Here is a 27,893-nt window from a genome sequence, read left to right on the forward strand (position 1 = left end):
GAAATATTCTTTATACTCATTGACTAGAATTATAAATAACTTATGTATTGTAGTCTGCAACATGCTTTACAATTTTAGAATATTTTCATAGACTTATATGAGCTATCTGTTTTAAAAAACGGAGTTTCTTTGAATCCTTTAAGGTCTGCTTGCTGCGAGTCAAAACCACTCTGGTCTGTAAATTGCCTACGAAGATGATTAGCTCTGAAGGCAATTTTCTTAAAGTAGCAGTAACATTAAAAGAAACACTTGGGGGCTTCCCTGGTGGCACAGTGGTTAAGAATCCGCCTGCCAATGCAGGAGACACGGGTTCGATCCCTGGTCCGGGAAGATTGCACATGCCACAGAGCAACTAAGCCCGAGTGCCACAACTACTGAGCCTGCGCTCTACAGCCCATGAGCCACAACTACTGAGCCCGTGCACCGCAACTACTGAAGTCCGCGTGTCCTATAGACTGCGCTCGGTAACAAGAGAAGCCACCGCAATGAGAAGGCTGCGCACCACAATGAAGAGTAGCCCCTGCTCCCTGCAACTAGAGAAAGCCCGCATGCAGCAACGAAGACCCAACACAGCCAAAAGAAATTAATTAATTAATTTTTAAAAATTAAAAAAAATAAAATCTGTGTCTTAAAAAAAAGGAAACACTTGTGGAAACACTTTTCTTCTGTGATTAAAGAGTTCACAAAAAAATTAAGGTACCAAACAAGAGGCTAAGGGTTTCAAACAGTAGCCTTTGCCTTCCGCAAATAACGAGATGCAAAATTTAATTCCGCTTCCACTGAAAAGGTGCTCCTCTGATCAGCACTAGCTCAGCAGACCAATCTCAAGATCTCTGCAGCCCACCGCAGACCTCAGTCCCCAGAGTGTATCAATGGGTCGATTCAATTTATGGTAAACAGCCAGAGAAGTGTCTATTTTTATAAACCTATTTACAGGTACTTGCACCTTTACAAAAAGTTAGCAAAGAACCAAATGCACAAACTTAGGTCAAATGAAAACCAGCTGACCCACGTTCAAGCTCACCACATCTCAGCATCAATTTTAAGCATGAATACAACCTTATTTGGCTCAAGAATGCTCCGTATAATAATTCTGCAGTCAGTGCATGGCCTTGGTCACAGCTGCCAAGAGCCAGCTAGGGTGAGCAAAAGCACCAGGGACAAACCAGCCTGCCTTCAGTCTCACCAAGAACAGTCCAGACAGACAATGGAGGCCCAGTGGTCATCACCTGCCCTCTGACCTGATCCTCCCTGTGTGGGTCACCCAGGACATGGAGCTTCTCTCCTATAGCCCCTCACCTGTACACACCCTACACACTGCTGTTCCCAGCCACGCTGACCCCTTTGGCCCTGTCCTCTGCTCAGGCACCTTCCACATATCAGCCACTCGGGGCATCCTCCACACCCTTCAAATGTGGCCCAATACCCTCTGGGTAACGTGTCCCTGATTTTACAGAAAAAAAGGAGGCCACGATGGACAGACCATCATGGGGGCTCTCAGGGGGTCTGCCTGGTGGACATGCCACCTTGGGTACTCTCAGGAGGGTCTGTTCAATGGACAGGCCACCCTGGGGACTTTCGGGGGTATAAGTGGTGGATGAGCCATCATCCAGTTGGGGGAAACAAGCGTTTCTAGGCAGACAACCCAAAGGTGCTGAGGCGAGAGCCCAGTATATCAGGGCCAGAGCCAGAAGAGAGATGTGGCCAGAATGCTGATACCGTAAGGGTGACCCTGGGCTCTGGCCTGGGGCCAGTCTGTGTCAGGATGCCCCCACCACGAGAAGGGGGCAAAGGGAGCCCAGAGGCAGGAAGAGTGAGAGGGCACAAATCACCTCCCGCCCAGAACTAGGGCTTCCTTCTCAGGGCTGTAGGGTCCCAAACGCCTGGCCCCCTCAGTCCACCTGCCATCAAGGCTGCTTCCTGCGGGCATAACTCCTGGGTCGCTCTCACCATTTCCACCTCCACACCAGGCCAGTGCTTTCTGTTTCCAGCTTTCCTACCTGGACCTGCACTAAAATCCCATTAAACTGTGGCCTCTGATCAGCCACGCAGCAACAGGCTCCACCGCTGGGACAAAGGGCTGGGGGCTGGCAGTAGGGTGACCTCCTCACGCAGGGGGCTATCACCCAGCAGGGCAGGGAGGAGGCAGACGTGGGGGACCGACAGCGCCTCCCACGGCACACGCTCCACAGCTGGGTTTAAACGTCTCTCCTCCCCACTGGACACGCAGCTCGACGTGCACATGCCCGAATCGTGCAGGTACGGACTCGCTGACTGTCACAGGCGAGGCTGGCGAGCTCGCATGTTACTAATGCCCCCTCCCCGGCCAGGCCACCGGGAGTGCGTCACACGTCCTTCCCATCCCTGCCGGCCACAGCCTCTGGGCCCCAACTAGGTTTACTTCCCCTGTGCGGCCTGGGTCATGGTCAGTGCCACAGCAGTGGGAGCGGCTGTGTGCGACAGAGGCCAAGGAGCTGCCCGGCACCCAGCCACAGCCCCACAGGCGCAGAAGGAGTGGCTGCATGTTCTCAAGCTCCCCAGTGTCTATTAAATATAAAAAGCTCTACAAGGAGCGCTGAACTTCTCACTTGGTCACGGCAGCACAGGAGGAATTATAAGGAAGCCAAGTGCCTGCAGAATCTCAGGAGCGGGGGGCTTGCAGCAAGGAGAGGCAAGTGTCACCGCGAGCTGAAACATCAGAAGAAACTACCCGGCCAGGGCCACCTCCTCTGCTGGCTGGAAGTACGGAGTCCAAGGTGAAATTTGGAAAGGCAGATGAGTTTCACTTCTGCAGGCACCCGACAGCTGGCAAAGAATCAGCACCACACACCCTCCCCACCTCGAGCTCTTGTGTCAAAACCCACTCGTGGGGGAGTAAGAGCCATGCAGGCCTGGAGGGGTCAGCACTAGACACTGCCCGGCATGGCCGGGGTCCTTGGCCCGCCCTCCTCACCCCTTCCCAGTAAGGAAGCAGACAGACCACCAGGCACAGACCCTGGATCAGCCCTGGGACCTGGTTCAAGTGCACCAGGCAAACACCCACCCCTCGGTGTGCCAGGACTGTCTGCAAACCCTGTCACAAGCGGCCAAGCCCGAGTCTAGAGGACCCGAGTCACCCAGGAGGAGCACGCCTAACAGCGGGCAGACACCACCCCTGCAGCAGCGCCAACTGCCCCCCACCCTCCTCCTTCCTTCCCACGGGGCCTGCCCTCCACCCACAGGAAGGCACCTGGTTCACCTTCCACTGACTGCACAGCAGGTGTGCACAGTCCAGTTGTTCCTGCACCCTACCCACCCGTGGCTGCCACCCGAGAAGCAGGCTGGGCCACCAGCAGCTGCCAAAGGAGGACCTTCGCAAGGCAGAGTGACAGGACAGCCCTAGGCCTGCAGCACCTACACCCTACCCCCGCCCCACACCACCCCCTCTTCTGCTGAGCCCAGCTTCCTTCTGTGAGTTTGTTGTAATCCTGTGTGGGGTGAGGTGTATGCAGCTCACACCTCCACCTGCACTGTGGGCGGGGCTAGGGCCACAAGAGGGTCAGCACAGGCCCTGACCACACCAGGCTCCCAGTGTAGGTGCAGCCAGGCCAGCTTGGGCAGCACAGTAGGAGCTTGGGCACAGAGGGTGTTTGGGGGACACAGAGGACATGTGGGGAAACAGAGCACTGCTGCTCAGAGGGCCCGAGTCAGTGCTCAGGTGTGAGCTCCTAAGGGCAGCCGTCAGACACCGGGTACCTGGGAACAGCCGCATTCACACACGCCAACGGCACATGCACCCCACCACGTACACACACGCCCCACCAAGTGCAGAGTACTAGCACCCACACCCAGAGAAAAGCCACACCATGGCAAGTCCCCGACACAATGGTGGAGCCAGTGCAATGTATTACCTTTTCACTCCCCCCATGATAAACTTGTTCTCTGTTTAGTGCCTTTTCCCTTGGACACTACTATTTCACTTGTTTAATGATCTTTAAAAATTCTGCACGTGCAGAGGGGTAATTTTATGCAATGCGATGGTCATTGTGTCCCTTTCTACCTGGCCCTCCCTCCAACCTCCACCATACCTTTGTGCCCACTGCCCCTGCCAGCACAGACACCGGGTGTCCACCCAAATCTTCCTCTGCCCATGAGACACATGTAAATGCGGACACGCAGTCATGAGTGCATATATAAGAACAGTCCTGTAACATCTCATTGTGAACACAGAGCTCAGCAAGGGGGTGGGGTTCCTTCATCCGCTATCGAAACACACTGTACATACAGCCGCTACCAATGTAAAGTTGGAAAATGGAAGACAAACAGGCCAGTGGTATGGAATGGAGAATCCCTGAAGGTAACCAGTTTACATGAGACCATACTATACCACAGAGCTGAAGTTCAGTTCATTGATCAAAGGATGGATTACTGAATAATTAGTGCTGGTACACTGGAAGGAAATAAAACCGGACTCCCCTCCCTCAAGCATCTTACTCCATATTACGCAAAAGCATTTTAGACACACTCAAGAGCAGAATTTGTACACAAAACAATAAAACACCTGCCAGGAAATCAAGAGACAGCCTGTGGAATCTTCCTAACAAACATGGGTACCTAGAAGTCATACGAGGAAAGAAAGACATGTTCGACAATAAAATGATTTCATCTTGATGGCAAATGACACGTTAATAAAAGTAATTAGCAAACAACAGAACTGGGAATAAATGTTTTCAAGGCAGAAAATCAACAACATTTGTAACAAATAAACAGCCCCTACAAATGGATAAGGGAGGGGAAAACACCCTGAGAGAAACACGGGCAAAGAACACAAACAGGCATTTCACAGACGGAGGGATCTTTTGAGCAAAGACCCTAAACTCACCAGATTCAAAGAGACACATGTCAAGGAACAAAGCTGCAGCTCTGCCCCTCTCAGACTGACAAAGTCGAAAAGACTGCTCATGTCCACGGCTGAGAGAGCATGCAGGATCAGGGCACACACTCATCCATGCAGGGAAGAGACGAGCTGCTAGATCTTTTTGAAAAGTTATCTGGCATGATCTATGAAACAAAGAGACACACACCCTGCCCCAGCAGTGCCACTCCCTGAAATCCATGCCTGAATAACAGCCCCATGCGTGTGGCTGGGGTATTTACGGTAGCACTGTTTACACTGGCTGTGTTCTTTTCCTGTGGCAGCTCTAACAAATGACCATAAACCGGGTGGCTTAGAACAACAGAAATCTATTCTCTCACAGTTTTGGAGGCCAGAAGTCTGCAATCAGTTTCACTGGGCTGAAATCATGGTGTCAGCAGGGCCGCGCTCCCTCTGGAGACTCTGAGGGAGAATCCTTCCTTGCCTCGCCCAGCTTTTGGTGGCTTGTGGCATTCCTTCGTTTGTGGCCACTGTATTCGTCAGAGTCCTCAGAGAAACAGAATCAATAGGATGTGTATATAGAGAGAAAGAGATTTATTATAATGAATCTGATCACATGACCATGGAGGCTGGAGAGCCCTGAGATCTACAGTCAGCAAGCTGGACCCAGGAGAGCCGAGGGGACAAGTTCCATTTCTGGTTCATATCTGAAGACAGGATAAGACCAATGTCCCAGCTCAAAGAGAGCCTGGCAGAGAGAGGGATTCTCTCTTACTCCGCCTTTCTCCTCTATTCAGGCCCTCAACTGATTGGATGAGGCCCTCCCACATGGGGGAGGAAAATCTGCTTTAGTCTGTCTACAGATCCAAGTGCTAATCCCACCCAGACACGCCCAGGATCAGGTCTGACTACTATCTGGGCACCCATGGCACAGTCAAGCTGACACACAGAATCAGCCATCACACCCACATCACTCTTACTCTCTGCTTCCATCTTCTCATCACCTTCTCCCCGTCTTTCACATCTCCCCTGCCGCCCTCTCATAAGGACATGTGTGATGGCATTTAGATAAGCCAGGATCACCTCCTCATGCAAGATTCTTAACTGAGTCACATCTGCAAAGATCCCATCACTAGAAAAGGTAACATGCAGAAGTTCCAGGGATTAGAATCTGACTTCTTTGGGGGCTATTCTTCATCCTACTATAGAGAACCAAAAAAAGCAATCTTGGAGCCTGAGTGAGTGGCTCCAAGTGGGGCCTGGTCCAAGTTCATAATGAACACTGACCAGTCGGTAATTAACCCCCCACCCCCCCCACCCTCAAAGATGGCCAAGAAGACAAAGACACACGATCTTGTCTCCATAATGAACACAGCTGGGCCTCTCTCAGGTTCTAGTGAGGACACTTTTGCTGCCCATGGCATTTTCCTGCAAAAATGAGTGCCCCCTTTGACTCAAAGGCATGGGCCATCCAAGACCCTGGAGAGCCATGTCTTTCCAACGAGGCAGCAAAACAAGGCAATGAAGGCATGAAGAGTATCCGTACAGGGCTTACATAGAAGGATGGAGGCACCCCCTTTCCAAACCCACCTTCTGCTCCCCAAACCAAGCTGGGCAGAGTCCTCAAAGCCAGCCATGCCAGGGACGGGGGAGGGGCTCTGCCTCACCCACATTCCTGCTGCTCTCTCCCCACCTCCAGACAGCTTCAGGCTCCGCCACTCACACCCTCTTCCTTCCCGTACAGCCACCTGTCTGAGTCTCCCATCAAGGGCTATCTCACCCCAGAGGCCCATCCTCGTGTCCCCCACAGGCCAGCCTCACTGATGGACGCATGCTTGAGGGACATCTCCAGGCAAGGCTGCCTGCTCTCTGGGAGAACTTGCTGCTGAGCTCCAGCTGGGAACTACCCCTCGGGGCCACTCCTTGGACATCTCCCCAACTCCAAGCGTAGGCTCCTAGGGTCTCCTCCCCTCCAAACTTCATGTGTCCCCAAGCCACACTCCCCAACTCCCAAGGCTGGGATGCCTCCTAGACAGCCCGGGTGGAGCTGGCCTGTAAAGTGGACCCTCCATCCTTCCAGCTGCTCAGCCAAAAACCTCGGTGCACCCTCGGCCCCCACCCCATCCCCGATCCAACCTGGCAGCAAGTCGTCTCAGTTCCACCTCCAAATAAATGCCCAATCGGGCCATCCTCCCACCCCTACTGCTATACTCTGGCCCAAGCCACCACGTCTCTCCCTGGATCACCTCACAGCCTCCTAACAGGGTGCCCTGTTCTACCTTCCAGGGTCCATTCTTCCTAGAGGCCTGTGGTCCTGTCCAAACCCTTGGCTCCCAGGGCTCCCATCTCAGCATCCCTGAGCACAGATAAACTCACCATCTACCTACCTCTTCTCCTTTCACCTGTCCCTCCTGCACACTCCTGCCTCAGGACCTTTGCAGCTGCTGTCCCCTTTGCTTGGAACACTCCTCCCCAAACCCAGGCCCAGCTCCTGTCTTTTCTCAACAAACTGCCCCTTCTCCGCTTGACTTCTCTTCTTTGCACCCACCACCATCTCACCCCCCCCACATCTGACTTACTGATCCCCTTTGTGGCCCGTCCTCCCCAACACGAGAAAGCTCTCTCCACTGTGGAAAGCCCGGTGCCTAGAGCATGTGGGGCACAGCTCAGGAGCTCAGTATGCTGTTCGAGTGATGGGCCCCAGAGGGACCTGTCCCTCCCCGGCTAGCAGGGAGAGCTGGGGCTCCACACCCTGGGCTAGCCATGCTCTCCCGCCATGGGAGCGGGGCCGCCCTGGGGGCCACAGCTTGCCCGCACTCCAAGTGTGCACGAACACCACAGGGCAGGGCAGATGTGGAACCCGGAAGCCTGTGCATGCCATGAAAACGTGTCGGATGCACCAGAAAGGAGTTTACTGAAAGGCTGTTTCACTGGCTTCACCCATGCACATGACAGCATCACCACATGTTCACTCTTTTCAGAGAAAAACAGGCTTTTGTGGGATATAAATAGCCCAGCCAGATGTGGGAAGGCCTATGGGTCTCTCCCAGGACTCGGGCCACGTGCCCTGCAGCTACTCAAACAGCAGCCCACATTCACCAGCTTGTCAGCGGGGCTTCCAGGGGCGGAAGAGGGTTAAACGGTGGTCCCTCCTCCCACCAGATCAGTGGCAGGAGTTCATCAAAGCCATCGCTGACACACAGGCTTGGCATGCCAACCAGCACGCGCAGGCCACAGCTGTAAGTGGAAGATCAGGCCAGATGCACTGCACGTTTCTTCATCCATGGAAATCAGGGAGACAAAAGCCCAGACAACGGGGAGCCCGGAAAACAGGGAGTCCGGATAAAGCGCAGCCTGAATGACAGGGAGCTGGGATAGCCTTTCAGGGGAGCAGCGTGCTCACCAAGGCCAAATGCTCGGTTCCCCATGCAAGAGAAACACCATCTGAGCACAGAACCCATTTCTTGGATGAGGCCCAGCAGGCTATGTGTAATTGTCTGCAGAAATGCAAAAACAATAGCACTTAGAGCTGGTTTCAAGGTATTCTCAAAGCCTGATGTACCTACCTGTTCCTAATCTGTGCCCCCCAGCCTATGGGCTGGGCCTTGACAGAAGGGGGAACTCAAACACGGAGGGTATCAGAGAACAGCTGAGATCTGTGCCCCCCACAGATCTCAGGCGGGCCGCACACGTGACCACGTGCATGATTTCAGGTGTGCCTACAAGTCACATTGAGAGTAAAAACAAATCGGTGAAGTTAGTTTTAATAATATATTTTATTTGGCCCAATACACATCAAAAGCCCAATCGCTTCAACACATAATTAATAGGGTCGTGGACAGGATATCCTACTGTTGCTTCTGAGTCTAGGTCTCCACAGCCACAGCGCTGCTCGGCTCTGACCGGCCACACCGGGGTGTGGAGAAGTGGAGCGCTTCTCACACCGTGTGGTGTCGGCCACAGCACTGGACAGCATGGGCCCAGGTGTGGAAGCTTCCAGTCACTATGAATGGACCCAACAAGATCAGAGTTGGGGACAGCTATGGAGGGAGGTCCTAGACGCAGCCCTCTGTCCACCCTGGTCCTGGTTCCTTGGAGCCCTGTCCTTAGCAGGATGGACAGAGCACCAGCACCCACGGGTGCTCTCTCACTAGACACTGACCAGGGCAGCCCCTGAGCTGGGCTGGCAGCTTTTGAACACACCGCGTTATACATACATGCCTTCTTGTCAGTGACCTGTTGCTCCTGTAATATAATTGTTCCGTACGCCTTGAGAGGACACATTTGGGCTAATACCATGCACAGATCAGCGTTAGGATAAAGCTCCTTGTATATAATTTTTACATTAAAGAGTCATGAACTTCCAGCTCCTCAGGCCACTCACCATTAGTTAGAGCAGCACCCACAGGACCCTGGATGCCCTCGAGGGGTGGTCCTGGGAGCTTGTCCAGGTGACAGCCTCACAGGGCTGCAGCCAGAGGACCAGAGACACCCTCCCTGGCCTTCTGACACAGGCAGAAGTAATTAACTCCCATTTCAGAGTCACTTAATTACATCTACAGTCGTCCTGCTCTCAGCTCTGCAAGACGCTAAATGCCATTTGCTAAAAATAAAGCACACCTCTGATGGGCAGGTGCTCTATCTCATGTCCATGGAGCCCCCTGCCTCTGGGGGCCACCCTGGTACCCAGGCAGCACGCACAGCGCACTCTTGGTAAGAATAAAACTGTGGGATTAACGACCAGGCAGCACCAAAACAAAAACACTCAGAGTAATTCACTACCTGCACTCAAGTTCTCACCATAAGCAGGACCACCAGGCTTTAAGAGTTTGAGTCAAAAGGGAAAAACTGACAGATGAGACATAAAACTGTACCCCACAGACATCCACAGGAACCCTATCCTGGGAGGCCGCAGAGCCCCTCACGGACCCTCCTGTTCCGTGCTTCGGGGAAGCCCACAGGCAGGTGACATCCCCAAGGTAGGCGTCCCAGCACTGCCAACAGATCCACGCCTTGAAGCCAGGCCTCCAAGACCACCTGGTCCCCGTTCTCATGGGAAGACACACAATCCCAGAGGTCAGCTCCTCGCAGAGGCTGACCTTGGATCACCGCACGTCCCCAGGACTCTCGTCACAGAGACAGACGGGCCCGCAGCAGCAACACAAGGACATACCTGCTCCACCCTCACACAGAGAACCCACCCGCACGACGTTTCCATATGAACCCCTTCAAAGTGGCAAAGTTGATCCTGGAAATGAGTTGTTTTCTTCACTTCAACACAAGTTCTAGAGTATTTTTTAATCTTCCTAAGCCTTTCCTTTTCAATTATCTTTTGTAAGCTGTCTATTTACAACGTGACAGGTAAAGCCAAGGGGAGATTCCTAACATGGGGGTGGGGCAGTTCCCAGGACCGGGGAATCAGGGCAGGGCCAGGAGCCTGGGCAGCAAACACCGAACGCTCCCTCCAAGAACAATTCCATCAGCAGGACGGGCATCTGGAGAGGACGTGGTACTTAAATGTCTTGTGTACACACTGAAAATAAAAGTCACTCCTGGCTCCCTCTAACGCAAGCATGTCTGGAAGACTTTTAACCCAGGTCTCTCTCCGGGACACGCACAGATGTCTGCGGATCTGAAGTGGCCGTGGCCCCGCTAGCTCGGGGTGTGACTGATGCGACTGGCACCTGACATTTCCACCACCCTCCTCCACTGCCATGTCCAGAGCTGCCAGCATGGATCCTGCTCACTTTGTTAGCTCTTCTGGAAGCTGATTCTTAGGCTGCTGGCTCCCAGCCCAAACCAACAGAATCGCTCCCTCAGAAGCTCTCTTCTCTCCTGGCTTAATCAGAGCAAGTAAATGTAACGAAACAAAAGCTCAAGAAGTGCCCAAGGCGGACCCTGAGCTGAAGACGGCCCTCCAGGGCCACAGCGGGGGCCAAAGCTTCAAATCCAGTTTAGATCTGACTGCCAGGATGTGAGACTGGAGGTCCCAGGTTGCCAACGCCCCCGCAGGGGAGGAGCAGCATCAAAGGCAGCGATGGATGGAGCGTGAAGAGGCTCGGAGCTAGCATTCATGCCAGCGCTGGGCGGCAACCCCATTCTGCAGTCCCGGCCCTTCCCCTCCTGCCCAGAGAAGCTGGCGCTGACCACAGACACCCCACTCCTGGACCTGCTCCCACAGCATGGCCTCGAGCAGCCCTTCTCCTGTCCTGGCCTCTGCAGCCGCAGCTCCCAGACAGACTGTGAACCTTCCAGCAGAACTGCCTTTGCTTTCTGACTCCTCTGCCTCTCCAGTCCCCAGCTGGTGCCAGGAGCGTAACAAACAGATGAAGCTGCTCACTGATGGAGGAACACCTACGGCAAGACCTGCTCAGGAGCCGCCTCTAAAAAGAACTGCACTCTGCAGGCGGATTTCATCCCCTACCTGATGATCGGTGTCATCAAACATTTTAGCAACTGGGACGCGGCTTCCTACTACCGTCTGGGATGGCAGAGTCTGAGACAGAGTGAGAAAAGGGGACACGTGAGCAGGGCAAACCGTGAGCCAGAACCCCTTACCCCCTATCCTACACGCAGACTAAATGCCCCAGCCATGCAACAGGCCCCTGGGACTCAGTCATGGGGTGCAGTTCCCCTGGCCAGGAGAGACCAGATGCAGCATCTGCATGAACTGGGAGCAAAGAGCATCATTTGCACCCTGATTCCGTTCATGCCACTCCCCTTGGCCCAGTGAACACTGAGCATGAGCTCCGGGAGGTGCAGGAGTGGGGGCGGGTCAGGCCTCGCTAGCAATGGTGTGAGTGACAACAAAGCTCCCAAACTGGCCCCTAATTCACAATCACGTGGTAAGAAACTGCTGGTGCTCAAGCTTAGTATCTCAACAATGTTTAAGTTTTAAAGTGAATTATGAACGTAAAAACCAAAATCAGAAAAAGAGAAAAGGGGGGAGGAAGAGGGGGAGAGTCAAAGCAAGAAAAAAGAAAGGAAGAAACCAAAAATGTCGTGGAATCTGTGAGAGTTTTTAATAACCCTGTAATCAGGGCGGGCCTACTAAATGTCCCCCAACCAGAGCCTAGGAGGAGCACGATGCTGAGGAAGCCCTTTGCCGGGGCTCCTTCCTTCCACAGGGCTCCTGGCCTCCCTCAGGAGGCACCCCAACCCCCTGACCAAGCCCCACCGAGCAGCTCAAGGGCACGACATTGTAGATGGCCAGCGCCCCCTCGCACGGCCCTCTGTCCCCAGAGCCACTCCTGCGTGCGGCAGGTCCTTCCCATCCATCACAGCCCAGCTCACATGTGCCTCCCCTGGAAGCAGGTCCCCATGGGAAAGGCCTGGGCGGGGCAGGGTGGCCTCACTGAGGTTTCAGCGCCCAGGGGGCTGAAGCACGCAGTCCAGGCAGCCACCTGTCCGCCGCCACGACAGACCCACTCCCTGCAGAGCTCAGCCTGACAGTCTTGATTGCACCTGGCCCTGCGATCGGCAGGTAGACCGCGCCATCCCTCTGTGATCCAGGAAGGGCTCACTGTGCATGACTCAGATAAGACGGGGGGCCCCCTTCACCTAGGGCAAGGTGAGACACGGGCCCCCGAATTCCACTCTGTGCCTTGGCTGAACAGCTCATCCCTACAGATAAATCGGAACAAAACACTTGTTACCCGACTCTGGTTCAGCTTCTCTCCTTCCCCCAGGCCTCCCTCGACCCACCGTGAGGCTGAGCACTCGGATGGCGCCCCTGAGAACAGGCCGGCCTTGGAGGACACATCTCCCAATCTACCACCCCATCACTCTTCATCCCCACACCCGGGTCCTTATAGCCTTGTCTACACCCCCCTACCAAGGAAAAACCCAGTTTGCTGAACGCTGACATCTCTCCACTGCAACAGCTGCCTCCCTGGTTCCCCCATAATAATTCTTCCTAATAAATCCTCTTATTACTACGTATGGCTTTGTTTTCCATGTGACAACTGATTACAAATTACTTGAAGCCCAAAACACACGGGTCTGATGGACAGGTGAGACCTCTGACTTCCACCTTCCTGAAGACTCATAGGGTTCCATAACGTCCCACCAGTTCAGGGTCACGGTACAAACAGGGACTGGTTCAGGAATCAACTCAGGGGCGTGTCTGAGACCTCAAGTCACAGCTGCTCCTGGGGGCTGGCAGGCCAGAGAAACAGGGGGAAGCAACATCAAAGGAAAATCACACCACTCACGCACACCCAGTGTCCCACTCGCTGTGGAAAACTCAGCCTTTCCTTGGAAACATCAAACACAGCACACGGGACCTTTTGCTTAAGCTGACACCCCTCCAGGAGGTGGGCAGGGCTCCATGGGGCCATCCAAAGCATGACACACAGTGTATCCAGGACTCCTGCTCTCCAGGCCCCTGCAGGGAGAGAAGTTCCCGGCGGGAATACTCCCACCACCAACAAATGCTTGCCCTCATGCTCTGGGCGGGGGGCGGTCACTGCTGAACTGGTCACTGCTCTCCTGAACACAAAAGATTCTCTTCTAAACATGCTGCAACTAAATGTGTGAAATGAAATGTTCATCTCACTGGTAATCAGAATAATACAAATTAACACAAGATGCCATTCTCCCCTTACAGAATTAACAAAGAAAAACTGATAAGGCTCAATGGTGGTGAGGAGGTATGAGTCCCTCCCCAACGTCAACAGGAAGCCTCTTCAAGAAGCAACATCCGGAACCTTAGAAAAGTCAATGCTAGCTACGGGTAATGATAAGAACCAGGGACAGATACTCACGCACAAAAGTTCTCACCCAGGAGCCTCTCGATAGCAAAAAACTGAAAACATCCCCAAAGAGAGGATTAAATAAATGAGAGTATATACAGGACCAGACTGGCACCAGAGTGTGCGTACGTGTCTTTCTGGACACATGACCTTAAGCAGATTGCTGCGATTTTGAGTCAAACCTCCTCAGCCAACCAAGGAGGTAATGGTGACACCCACCGCCCTACCTGAGGTGTGTTGACACATGAGGAAAACCATCAAAATAAACCTCTAGAAATTGCATCCACCTGAGTTTTTCTCCTACACTGGAGAATGGCATAAGGATAGAAAACCACAGTGTACAAACCCTGGAGAAAGTCCTGGGATCAACATGTGTCTGTAGTAACAAATGAATTAACGGATCAGATTTAACAGAAGGGTAGGATGGGTTTTAGCAAACCGCTTTTCCTAGCAGCTGATTAAACTTGGTTTGGGTTAGGAAGGGAAACCCTCAGGCTCTACTAAGACCCAAAATGCAGAGCGAGGTGCTGAAATCACACACGCACACGCCACCCTGGCTGCGACATTCTCTGCGTAGCCAAAGGGAAATGCTTAGAAATCGCTCCGCACCACTGTGCGGTAAATACTTGAAACTTGATTTCTTATGAATACAGATGTTGGGACATTTCACTAACTTCTCTCCAAAACTTTGGTATGGTGCCACAACTCCTCACAGAAATGAAGGTCGTTAGCCATGTGTTATTTACGGAAAACCCGCAAAGCTGGTTTCAGGAGAGAAGTGGGGACTCCAAGGGAAGGGGACCCAAGCTCTCCCCTCATGACAACACTGATGTGAGCGACAACAAGCAGCCGTCGGATAGGATGTGGAGACGCTAACAAATGCCTATCACTTAAAGCAAAAACAAGCCAAGGACACCTTGAACTGAAAGCTGTCCTTGGCCGTTTACAAAAGCACCAACAGCCCTCCTGAGGTGAAAATCTTGAGCTCACACCAGCCATCTTCTGTCCAACAATCCAGTCCCTTCTGCAGACAGGGGTTTGTCTCTGTTCAACAGGACTATTCTGGGGGTTCCCACAATCAAGGCTTGACCTTTCTCTTTCTGCTCAAGGTCACAACCACCTGCTTATTGCAGTTGGTTTTGGACAGCAGGGAAAGGTCCCTCCCCACATGGCCAAGGGACTGGGAAAAGCCAGGGTCACTGAGGGCCGAGTTCAAACCTGAGGTCGCACCAGAGTGAGGGCCCCACGAGGAAGACTGACTGAGACTCGGGCCAGTTAGGGGGTTCAACCTTCACACATGGAGGTTGTGCTTTAGGTCTGCTGGGAACATGGGGTGCCAGGGAGTCCTCAGCCCCTGAGGGACAGGCTGGGCCAACTCGTGGCCATTACCACGGGGCCCAGAGAGCTCAGGGGGTGAGGGTCCTGCTCTCTGCTCAGCTGATGACGACACCTAGCACGCAAGCCCACTGGCTCCGACTGCATGGGATTTCTGTTCTTGGCATTATGCCCTCTCCACAACTGTAAACATCTGGATTGCTCAACACAGCACTGGCCTTGTGATAATTAATCAATACATGCTGACTGACCTGGCAGGGCACAGAGCACCAGCCCAGGAAGATGACGTCTTTTCAAAATACCACCCAAGAGCCCCAGACAAGACCAGGAAAGTCCACACGTGAAGTGCTCACCTACCCTCCATGACAAGATTCTCATTCTAAAAAAAAAAATCCCCAGCCCACCACATGCCACGGAGGTAGTACAGGAGGCGCTGGAGGACTGAAAACCAGCACCACCCAGTGAGAAGGGCTGGCAGCTCAGCCAAGGGCGGGATGGTTGTTAAAATGTCATTTTAAAAAATGACCACATTTGGGCTTCCCTGGTGGTACAGTGTTTGAGAGTCCGCCTGTTGATGCAGGGGACACGGGTTCGTGCCCCGGTCCGGGAAGATCCCACATGCCGCGGCGCGGATGGGCCCGTGAGCCATGGCCGCAGAGCCTGCGCGTCCGGAGCCTGTGCTCCGCAACGGGAGAGGCCACAACAGTGAGAGGCCCGCGTACCACACACACACACACACACACACACACAAAAAAAAAAGACCACATGTTAAAAATGTTATTTAACTCATTATTCATGAGGAACTAATGAGACATTACAGTGCCTTCAAAGAAAGCACAAGATTATATGGAGGCCGAGGGAGGAGGAAAGGGGGTGACTGCTTAGTGGTACGCAGCAGTGAAGTACCACTTTCATCACGCAGGGGGTGATGAAAAGGTCTTAGAACTAGATACAGGCAGTGGTTACACACATTGTGAATGTCCTAAATACCACTGAGCTGTTCACTGTAACGTGGTTAATTTTATGTTATGTGCACTTCAGCTCAATTAAAATACATACATACATATATATATATATATATATAAAATAAAGAAATATAGAAATGAACTTCCAACAGGCACAAAACTGGATTTTTCCGTGGGAGGAAGTCAACTGCCCTGACACTGGACAGAATTCATTTGCCTGTCTACAGGCGAGGACTGTCTGCATTACGTACCACGTACAGAGCTGTACCAAGCCAGACAAACCCCACAGGCTCCAATGCTCCATGCAAAGGATGCTCATTCCAAAGTCCATGGTGGACAGAAGGGAGGGAGAACTGTGAGGTTTGGGAGGGAAGGGGGCTCAGGACCCGGCAATGGTACACAGTGAGGTGAAAGGGGAAGTGGTACCAAGAAGGACTCCTGCATTTCTAGAGGGGAGTGGGGGATGAGGAGAGCTGGGGAGCTGGGAGCAGGGAGGAGGTTTGCCCCGACAGCATAAGGGACGCAGGTCCTGGAGCATCACTGTCCAGTGAGAGGCCCAGCAGTGTCCCAGCAGCCCCTCCCAGGCTGTGGGACATTCCCAGCAAGGAACTGCAGCCAGCTGGGGCATGTGCCAATGGAGATGACACATAAATTGCTGAATGATATGAATGAAAGATCCTCCCTTACTCAAATAAAAAAACATGCTGATCACTTAGGTCTGTGCTCACACAGCCTTGAAAATAAAGAACAGGGACGCCAATTCACTTTCAGAAATGCCTTTTCTTTCTGCCAAACTAGAATTCTTTCCAGGGTTCCTCGAACATCTCTAAGAATCCCTAACATCAGAGAGAGGGGGGCACCTGGGACCTTCTCTTTCTTTGAAAAGAATCACTGTTCTAGGAAGCCACACACATTTATCCCAGGTCTGCCCACCCCCAGACCCCTTCCAGCCTGCACACACCTGCTCACACACGCTGATACCAAGCAGACCATTCCTTGGAGGTCAGAGGAGAGACCGTTCTTGGGGCACACGCTTCCTTGAGAGGCCGCCCAGGGAGTTAGTGAGGTTCCTTCTGTATAGAACACATGCCATGTCATGTCGAGAGGGCGTGTGCTTCCGTCTGCACAAGGCCACGCTTGAGAAACATCCGTCTCAAGTCTAAGTTGGTCACATGCATGCATGAGCTCCTCGGTGACAGGCAAACTGTGCTCTTTGCACTGTAATTTGTGCGCACTGATCAACACCCTCATATCCAGTCCCTGGACAGCACATGGCAACGTCTGCAGTCCCGATGGTCGGTGTTTTCAGGTGAGTTCTCATGTGACACCAAAGGACGTAACTGCCGTTCACATGACGATGACACAGGAACACCACGTCCGTTACCGGAACCTTCTGCAAGGATGCTGCTCCACTTCCACTGCCCTCTCCTTACTATATAACTATGAGGTTCTAAGCCACAAGCTCCAGAAGACATGGCCCAAAGAGGGTTTTGTTACTCTTTTACAAGCAATCAGAACAGAAACTAAAATGTCACCAAACTCCTGGAAAGAAACAGAATGATTAATCTGCAGAGCTAATCGTACAGGTAAGAATTAACAGGGGCTCCCCCTCTCAGCTCTCAAAGCTGAACACTCTCCGTGAAAAGGAGTGGGCATTCCTTCCCCACCATGCCTCCACCTGTGCCCTGGCGCCGGCCTCCCTCCTGGCGGCCACGTGCGGACAAGGACACAGGACACGGGGAACGGGTGGAAGAGCGTGCCTCCACGTACTTTCATGCCCTCGCAGCCTAGCTGCCCATCTTCTGAGACCTCAGAACTAGATGGTCTTGGGATCTCACGTGGGACGCCCCCCAAGGCACCACGCCAGCATGTGGTGCCCACAATTTAGCCCCAAAGGAGACTAGGGCTGCAGGGGCTAAAAGGATTTACACCCAAACTCTATTGGAGGAGGGGCTGATTTTAATTCCCCTCCTTTCTGTACATCCTACAGTACATGTGCTACTTTTGTAGTAAGGGGGAAAATTACGCCTAGAAGAATTACAATTCTTGAAAGGCTCCCCACCCCACTTTTGGAAACAGCCCTCCAAAGACCTAAGCTGTCCAGGTGGCTAGTATCCAAGCCACAGCCCCTCACCTGGAACTTCCTGACCAGCCTGCAGCAGGCAAGCAGCAGAAGGACAGACTGAGTTGCCACAGGACTGTGATACAGTGACTAAAGCAGGGCGGTCACTGTGCCAGGCCTGGTCCTCCAAATGACTTGCAATCATTTAGGAAACTCTGTGTCCCTAACCTCACCAGGGCCTGCACAGGTTTCCAAACCCTTCTGCTTTTGCAAAAACCTATTTTCTTTCTATTGCTCATAAATGCCTCTCTTATTCTAAAGCCCAGTGTGACACAGTTTTTTTTTTTTTAATTAAATGAAGCAAAATTAATCTTGCTTGACAAATTACTAAACAACTATGACCCTTTCTCTCTCACTTAGGAAGATGTCACAATATCAGGATCAGAAATTGTTACGGTCTGAATGTTTACATTTCCCCCCACGCCAAATTCACATGTTAAATCCTACCCCCACCCCCAGCATGATGGTATTAGGAGGGGGGCCTCTGGGAGGTGAGTAGGACATGAAAGTGGAGCCCTCATGAATGGGATTCGTGTCCTTATAAGAGAGACCCCAGCATGCTCCCTCGCCCATTTTACCTTGGGACGACACAGTGAGAAGTCCAAGACCTGAACCCAGGCCCTACCCGACCGACCACATCAGCACCCTGATCTCAAATGTCTAGCCTCCAGAGCTGTGAGAAATAAACGCCAGTTGCTTATAAGCCACCCAGTCTGTGGTATTTTGTAACAGCAGCCCAAACCCCACAGCTTTCCTCATTCTAAAAATGTTTACTTTAGGATTCCTGATGAAGGAAGACAAAGTATCATACAGAAGGACATGTTATCAACTATCTTCCATCCCCATCAAATAAACGACCACTACTAAACAATCTCCACTTAAACCTCTAACTAAAACATACCACTACACTGGTTTTAATTTACCAGGGTTTTAAAAGCAACCCAGGGGCTTCCCTGGTGGCACAGTGGTTAAGAATCTGCCTGCCAATGCAAGGGACATGGGTTCGAACCCTGGTCCAGGAAGATCCCACATGCCACAGAGCAACTAAGCCCGTGCACCCGTGCGCCACAGCTACCAAGCCTGTGCTCTAGAGCCTGCGAGCCACAACTACTGAGCTTGCACGCCTAGAGCCCATGAACCGCAACAAGGACCCAACGCAGCCAAAAAAAAAAAAAAAAAACGAACCCAGTTTGTGGCCTTGATTAGAAATACATGAAACATAAATTAGTCAATACTACACACACACCACTTGGAACAATCCCCTTAAACACCATGAACAAAGGGGGAATCTCTTCCACCCTTTAGTGAGATTCCACACACCCCCACCCCCCTCCCCCACTGTGTGAAATTGCTCCCTGGCAGCAAACTGATGCTTCTGGAAACACAAGAAGACATGACATGCAGGTCACTGGGGTGCCGTGTATTAACTTTCCACCCCTGGGCAACAAATGCTGGCCAAAAGCCTTAAACTTCCTCCGAACACACCTCATTTGCTACTCCCTAAAGATACCATGGAAACCCAGGGAATCCAGCCTAGGGAGACGGGGCAATGCCTTCAGCTAGGATGCTGGCCCCATTCCAAACAAAGGCTACATTTCAGACACTAGGTCTAATACATTCCCAAATCCCAGTACCAGGAGAGAGAGGTGTGATCGCTGCAGACCTCACGGACAGTAACGGATAATAAGGGAATACCACGAACAACTCTGCAAGTAAAGTCAACAACTTAAAGGGAATAATCCAATCTCTCAACCACCACAAATTACCACAATGCATCATGATGAAATAGGTAACCTGAACAATACTTAAGAAATAGAATTCATACTTTAAAACTCTTCTGAGAAAGACACCTCCAGACCCAGATGGTTTTACCAGCAAATTCTGCCAAACATTTAAGAAAGAACATCAATTCTACATAAGCTATTCCAGAACACAGAAGAAAAAACACTTCCCAACTTAAATGAGGCCAGCATTACCCTGATAACAAAACCAGACAAAAACAGCACATGAAAATTGTAAACCAACATGAACACAGATGCAAAAATCCTCAAAAATTATTAGCAAATTTAATCCAGATACATATATATATATATATATATATATATATATATATATATATATGGTACACCACAACCAAATGGAGTTTATCCCAGAATGCAAGGCTGGTTCAGTATATAAAATCGATCAATGTAATCTACCATATTAACAGTCTACAGAAGAAAAAACACACAAGCATATGAATTTATGTAGAAAAAGTATCTGAAAAAAATCAGCATCCAATCATGATAATTCTCAGCAAACTAGAAATAGAAGGGAACCTCAACAGTCTACTAACAGACATCTGTGAAGAAACCTATAGCTAACATGATACTCAGTGATGGAAGACTGAACGCTTTCCCCTAAGACCAGGGACAAGGCAGATGGCCCCTCTCACTGCCTCTATTCAACAGTGCACTGGAGGCCTGGCTAGTGAATGAGGCGAGAAAAAGATATAAAAGGCATACAGATTAGCAAGGAAGAAATAAAACGGCCTTTTCACAGACAGCATGATTGCCTCTGCAGAAAATTCCAAAGACTCTACAACAACAACAAAAAAGCTCTCAGGACTAACAAGTGAGGTGAGCAAAATCACAGGATACGAGGTCAGTAACAGAAAATGAATCATCTTTCCATGTACTCCCTATGAATGACGGTAAACTGGTAAGTTGAACTTCATCACAATTAAAACGTTTTGTTCTGTGAAAGATTTTGTTACAAGAATTAAAAGACAAGTTACGGGGCTTCCCTGGTGGCGCAGTGGTTGAGAGTCCGCCTGCCGACGCAGGAGACACGGGTTCGTGCCCAGTCCGGGAAGATCCCACATGCCACGGAGCGGCTGGGCCCGTGAGCCATGGCCGCTCAGCCTGTGCGTCCGGAGCCTGTGCTCCGCAACGGGAGAGGCCACAACAGTGAGAAGCCCGCGTACCGCAAAAAAAAAAAAAAAGACAAGTTACAGACTGGAAGAAAATATTTGAAAACCCCGAACCTGACAAAGAACTTGTGTTCAGAACATAGGAAAAATTCCCAAAACTCAACAGGAAGAAAAAACCTACCCAATAAAATAAGAGACACTTCACCAGGGAGGATATAGAGATGGCAAATAAGCACGTGAGAAAATGTTTAATGCCATTAGTCACTAGGAAATGCAAAGTAAAACCACAAGGAGACACAGTGTATGCAAATTAGAATGACTAAAAAAATGGTGGTGCAGCCACTGTGGAAAACAGCATGGAAGTTTCTCAAAAAACTAAAAAACAGAACTACCATATGACCTGGCAATTCCGCTCCTGGGTATATATCTAAAAAAAACCAAAATTGCTAAGTTGAAAAGATACATGCACCCCAATATTCATAGCAGCATTATTTACAACAGCCAAGCTATGGAAGCAACCTAAGTGTCCATCAACAGATGAACGGAAAAAGAAGATGTGGTATAAATATATATATATATATACACACACACACTCACACACACACAACAGAATACTACTCAGTCATAAAAAGAATGAAATTTTGCCATTTGCAGCAACATAAATAGACTTGGAAGGCATTATGCTAAGTGAAATAAGTCAGAGAAAAACAGATATTGTGTGATATCACTTACACGTAGAATCTAAAAATACAACAAACTAGTGACTATAACAAAAAAGAAACAGACTCACAGATATAGAGAACAAATTAGTGGTCACCCGTGGGGAAAGGGTTGGGGGGAGGGGCAATACAGACAAAGGGGATTAAGAGGTACAAACTATCAAGTGTAAAATAAGCTGCAAGGATATATTGTACAACACAGGGAATATAGCCAATATTTTATAAGAACTATAAATGGAGTATAACCTTTAAAAATTGTCAATCTCGGGCTTCCCTGGTGGCGCAGTGGTTGAGAGTCCGCCTGCTGATGCAGGGGACACAGGTTCGTGCCCCGGTCTGGGAAGATCCCACATGCCTCAGAGCGGCTGGGCCCGTGAGACGTGGCTGCTGAGCCTGCCCTGCAACGGGAGAGGCCACAACAGTGAGAGGCCCACACACCACGCAAAAAAAAAAAAAAAAAAATTGTCAATCTCTATACTGTACACCTGTAACTTATATAATATTGTACATCAACTATACTTCAATTAAAAAAAACCTACTAACAAAACCAAGTATGGGTGAGAATGTGGAGCAACTAAAATTCTTACAGGTTGTTGGTGAGAATGTAAAACAGGACAGACACTCCATAAAATATTTTGGTAGTTTTTATAAAGTTAAACACACACTTACCCTATGGCCCAGAAATCCCACTCTTGGGTATTTATCCTAACTAAATGAAACCATACACTCACAGAAAAGCCCTCACATGAATGTTTATGGCAGCTCTATTCAAGCGTACAATGGACTACTACTCAGTGACAAGAAAAAAATCAACTGTCGATCACACAACAACTTGAATGAGCCTCAAAGGTGTTATGCTTAGGAAGGAAGCCAACCTCAAAAGGCTACCTACTCTATGGCTCCATTTATAGGAAGTTCACGAACAGGTAAACCAGAGGGACAGTCTAGGTCAGTAGTTCTATGTGGTCAGGGGTGATGGGAGGGTGTGAATATAAAGGATAATACAGGCATACCTCATTTTACCGGTACTGCCCTTGGCAGATACTGTGTTTTCTACAAATTGAAGGTTTGTGGCAACCCTGCATTGACCCAAGTATACTGGCACCATTTTTCCAACAGCACTTGCTCACTTTGTGTCTCTATGTTACATTTTGGTAATTCTCACAATATTTTAAACTTTTCCATTATTATTATATTTGTTACGGTGATCTATGATCAGTGATCTCTGATGTTACTACTACAACTCACTGAAGGCTCAGATGATGGTTAAAATTTTTTAGCAGTAAAGTATTTTTTTTGCCTTTAAAAATTTTTTTAATTTAATTTTTATTTTATATTGGAGTATAGTTGATTAACAATGTTGTGTTAGTTTCAGGTGAACAGCAAAGTGATTCAGTTCTACATATATATGTATCTATTCTTTTCCAAATTCTTTTCCCATTTAGGTTATTACAGAATATTGAGCAGAGTTCCCTGTGCTATACAGTAGGTCCTTGTTGGTTATCTATTTTAAATATAGCAGTGTGTACATGTCAATCCCAAATTCCCAATCGATTCCTTTTCCTCACCCTTCCCCCCAGTAACCATAAGTTCGTTCTCGAAGTCAATAAGTCTGTTTCTGTTTTGTAAATAAGTTCATTTGTTAGACAGAAGACCTAAATAGACATTTCTCCAAAGAAGGCATACAGATGGCCAAGAGACACATGAAAAGATGCTCAACATCACTAATTATTAGAGAAATGCAAATCAAAACTACAATGAGGTATCACCTCACACCCATCAGAATGGCCATCATCAAAAAATCTACAAACAATAAATGCTGGAAAGGGTGTGGAAGAAAGGGAGCCCTCCTACACTGTTGGTGGGAATGTAAATTGGTACAGCCACTATCGAGAACCATATTGAGGTTCCTTAAGAAACTAAAAATAGAGCTACGGTATGATCCAGCAATCCCACTCCTGGGCATATATCCAGAGGAAAACATGGTTTGAAAGGATATATGCACCCCAATGTTCATTGCAGTGCTGTTTACAATAGCCAAGACATGGAAGCAACTTAAATGTCCATCGACAGATGAATGGATAAAGAAGATGTGGTATATATGTACAATGGAATATTACTCAGTCATTAAAAAGATTGAAATAATGACATTTGCAGCAACGTGGATGGACCTGGATATTATCATACTAAGTGAAGTAAGTCAGACAGAGAAGGACAAATATCATATGATATTGCTTATATGCAGAATCTAAAAAGATGATACAAATAAAGTATTTTTAAATTAAGGTACATATACATTGGGTTTTTTTTAGACATAATGAGATTGTACACTTAATAGACTACAGTATGGTGTAAACATAACTTTATGTACCTGGAAAGCAAAAATTTCACGTGACTTGTTCTACTGGAATATACGTTTTATTGCAGTGATCTGGAACGGAACTTGCAATATCTCTGAGGTCTGCCTGTACAGGGGAGAATTTGGGGGGATGGAACTATTCTGAATCCTGATCGTGGAAGTGGTTACATAAATATACATGTATTAAAACTCACAGAACTGTACACCAAAATAATCACTTTTACTATAAAATAATTTTAAATATGAAGGAAAAAAGAGTAAAAGGACTACATTAATTTGATTCAAATGTTTTTAAAAACACTTCACTTTTAGCCAGACACAAAAGGACAATACTCCATAATTCTATTTGTCTGAGGTCCCTAGAGTAGCAAAATTCATAGCGACAGAAAGTAGAATGGTGGGTACCAGGAGCTGGGGGAGGGGGACTAGGGAGTTGGCGTTTAATGAATTTGTGCAGCGTTTCCATTTGGGAAGATGAAAAAGTTGTGAAGTGGACGGTGGTGATGGCTGCACAACAGCGTGGCTGTACTTAATGCCACTGAACTGCACACTTAAGGGTGGTTAAAATGGTAAATTCTATTTTAAAACAACTTTATCAGAAAAGTAGATTTACAAAAGTGTACTTGTATGAAAATAAAACAATAAAAGGGAGTTCTAAAAGCAGGAAGTTAAAGCTTTAACTGCGGATCACTCTCTGCAGACTTGTGCTGCTTGGTTTGGAGTGCGGCTTCCAGACTTTCCCTGCGTGAACCGTGCACGCAGGCTCCGTTACACGTGGGACAGGGTCTGTTCATACTGTGATCACAAACCAGACAGAGATCCTGAGTCAACTTGTCCAATCCTTTGGACTTTCAAAGAATCATGCTTTTGCTTCCCACGAGAGGCAACCAAAAAGTCGGTAAAATACATCGATCGTCTGAAGAAGCATTTTGCACTTTTAGCCATACCTGAGCTGACCAGAACCTTAAACAGACCTGCATGTAGACAAAGGGCAATGGAGACTCTGGCCCAATCAGTCAGTGACAAGTTTGGACCCTGTTCCTCATCTCCTCCTTGAGATCACGAAGGGAAGAGGGCAGAGAAAGAAGGGGGGCTACACCCCCATGGCAGTATTTCTGGGTCCCGGAAGCTGCACTGTGTGACCCATGCTCCTGATTCAGAAAAGTTCTAGCCACTTTGCAGCTTCTGGGCAGGGTCCTCCCACCACTCCCACTGGCTGCCAACAGACTGAACCCCAATGATGTCCAAATGCAAACTGCAGCTTCTAGATACCTGGCATCAGTAAACACCAAAAACAAACACAACCTGACTCATTCGCCCAGCTCACAAGCTTGCATCACAAGCTTCTGAATGGTAATTAACCCTCATTTAAACTCCATGTTGGTGGTTGAGTCAAGAAATCATTGGCATTTTGATCCAGATAAGAACACCACAAAGATTATGCTAGACAAACAAAATAAAAACCTATCTGAGTGTTTCCAAGTTCTTAGTTTCTAGCAATATTCCTTTGTGTACACAGATGAGAGAGCCAAGTCAATAATCTCTGTAAACTGTTTAAATTAGCTTCTCTTTCCTTCTCTGTGGTTAGGCCTCTAACCGTTAATCTTCCCTGCAGAACACAAGCTTCAGCAGACATGGACCATTTTTGAAAAACTACATACACTTCGTCATCTATTTCCAGTTTGATTCCCAGAACATCCTGACTGAGGACAGGGCTGAAAAATGAAAAACGATCAAGCCGCTGGTTTCCCAAGCCCCTACCAGCAGACCTATGTCCCTCAAAGAAGAGAAAAAAGGCAGAAAGAATGTTTGTTCACTGACACATCCCTTCTGGCTAACCTTTCCACAGGGTGTCAAGACCAGAGAACTGGTCTCAGGTCTGTCACTGGGGAGCCCCCGGACGCCCCACCGGGCCACCCTAAGAAGTTCCAGAAGGCGCTTCTGAGAGGAACAGCTGGTGCTTTAGGACCTGGGGGCAGGGGGAGGCAGAGCTGCTACACTGCTCTGGCACTCACCGCTGTCACCAGGCGTCTCCAGTGCCAGCTCTCTGGCATCCCAACTGGCATCCCAGCTGGCCTCCCGGGTTGGCAGAGGGTCAGGCTTGGGCACCACAGAGGCCCGACAGCCCCTGAGCACCAGGAGAGCCGCACGCTCAGGCATGCCCCTGGCTGCCAAGGTGGGCCGCACTTTTCTAACAAATAGCGAGACAAGGGGCTTCGCGGGAAGCTTCAGAGGCCTGGGGGCAGCTGTGCCCGCACTGTGCCCCACACACCCAGAGGCAAGGAGAGGTTGCGGGTCCCCGGGAACCTAGTGACGTCCCTCTATGAGCCTCAGCCAGCTCAGAGGTGTGTGAGAAGCCACCAGACACACCGAGTGCCAGGGCCAGAACTGACGTTCCCTCCTGCTGCCCAACCCTGGGTCACAGCCCTGGCACCCATGCCCCTCGGGCTCCGGCCTGCCACCCTAAGCCCTTCCACCTCTGGGACCAGCCCACTCTCCCATCCACGCATTCATTCATTAGCCTCAAACAGCGCACCCGATTGAAAAGAATGAGAAGAGCCATCTTCCTTCGTCAATTTGGGGAACCCTGCAGAGCTCCTGTTGCTCTGTCTCCCTTCCCTTATCCACCAAGCAGGTCATTTCCAAGCCTACAGAAACTGGAGGACCAGGCCAAGCCTGCCTGGAGATACCACACTGCTTTTCTTCTGTTTCACTGTGATTATTTATCGTCCAATTAACAGCACAGCCAAGAGCTTCCCTGGTGGCGCAGTGGTTGGGAGTCCGCCTGCTGATGCAGGGGACGCAGGTTCGTGGCCAGTCCGGGAGGATCCCACGTGCCGTGGAGTGGCTGGGCCCGTGAGCCATGGCTGCTGAGCCTGCGCGCCCGGAGCCTGTGCTCCGCAACGGGAGAGGCCACAACAGTGAGAGGCCTGCGTATCGCAAAAAAAAAAACAAAAACAGCACAGCCAAGAGGCCTGATAAGAACATGCCAGGTGGACAGGTCAACTTCAGCGGCATGGAGGACAGGAAAGGACAGCCAGACCATGACCCGAACAAGGGTTTCTGCTGGAAAAAGAAAATACCAGGATGTGGAGCACCAAGCCTTTCAGATAATAAACACTTCCACCGTGTCCATGTCAGGAAATGAAGCATTTTATAGAAAGAGGATGACAAGTATCCTCCCCAGAGGCACCTAGGGAGTCACTCAGGCCTAAACATGGGGCCAGAGGTGACGGAATGAAGGAGCAGTCCCAATGAGGCCCCAAGGCAGCAAGTATGGGGCTCAGCCTACACCAGGCCAGAGCTGTGCTCCCAGCACCATCAGAATGCAAGAAACGCTACCTTCCTCCACATTGGCACTGGGCCCCATGGCCCCTGGGGACGAGCCACAAGCCCCTGTCTGCTCAGGGAGCAGGCCACCCCTTGTCCTTGTACACCCTAAACAAGCTCATGTACCTAATCTATAACCCACCATGGGGTTGAGGCCCTTGGGGGTGTTGATCAGGACGGTTAATTTTACATGTCAACCTGGCTGGGCCACAATGCCCAGATACTTGGCCAAATTATTCCAGAGGCTTCTGTGAAGGTATTTTTTGAATGGCATCACCATTTAAATTGGTAGACTTTTGAGTAAAGCAGACTACCCTCCATAATCTGGGTGGGCCTCATCCAATCTGCTGAAGGTCTTAGTACAAAAACCACTGATCTTCCGCCAAGAAAGAGGGATTCTGACTCCAGGCAGCCTGAGTCTCCAGCCTTCCCTGCAGGTTTCAGACTTGCCAGCCTCCCCAGTCACAAAAGCCAAGTCCTTAGAATAAACCTCTCTCTTTATGTACACACACACACACACACACACACACACACACACACACAC

The 27,893-nt window shown here is 49.9% G+C and overlaps 1 protein-coding gene across 2 annotated transcripts in view; it reads right to left on the minus strand.

Annotated features, from left to right (window-relative positions):
* The window catches only part of SEMA4D (semaphorin 4D), a 106,402-nt gene that overhangs the window by 58,014 nt on the left and 20,495 nt on the right, over window positions 1-27,893 (minus strand). The window contains exon 1 of one of the 2 annotated variants that reach the window (XM_032634081.1): window positions 16,870-17,311. The exons of the other annotated variant lie outside the window; for it this stretch is intronic. The gene's annotated coding sequence lies outside the window, so the exon portion shown is untranslated. Of the gene's footprint in view, window positions 1-16,869; window positions 17,312-27,893 lie in introns of those variants that run through there. 2 annotated transcript variants of the gene reach the window in all.

Source organism: Phocoena sinus, chromosome 6, assembly GCF_008692025.1.
Source record: "Phocoena sinus isolate mPhoSin1 chromosome 6, mPhoSin1.pri, whole genome shotgun sequence".
Lineage (NCBI taxonomy): Eukaryota > Metazoa > Chordata > Mammalia > Artiodactyla > Phocoenidae > Phocoena > Phocoena sinus.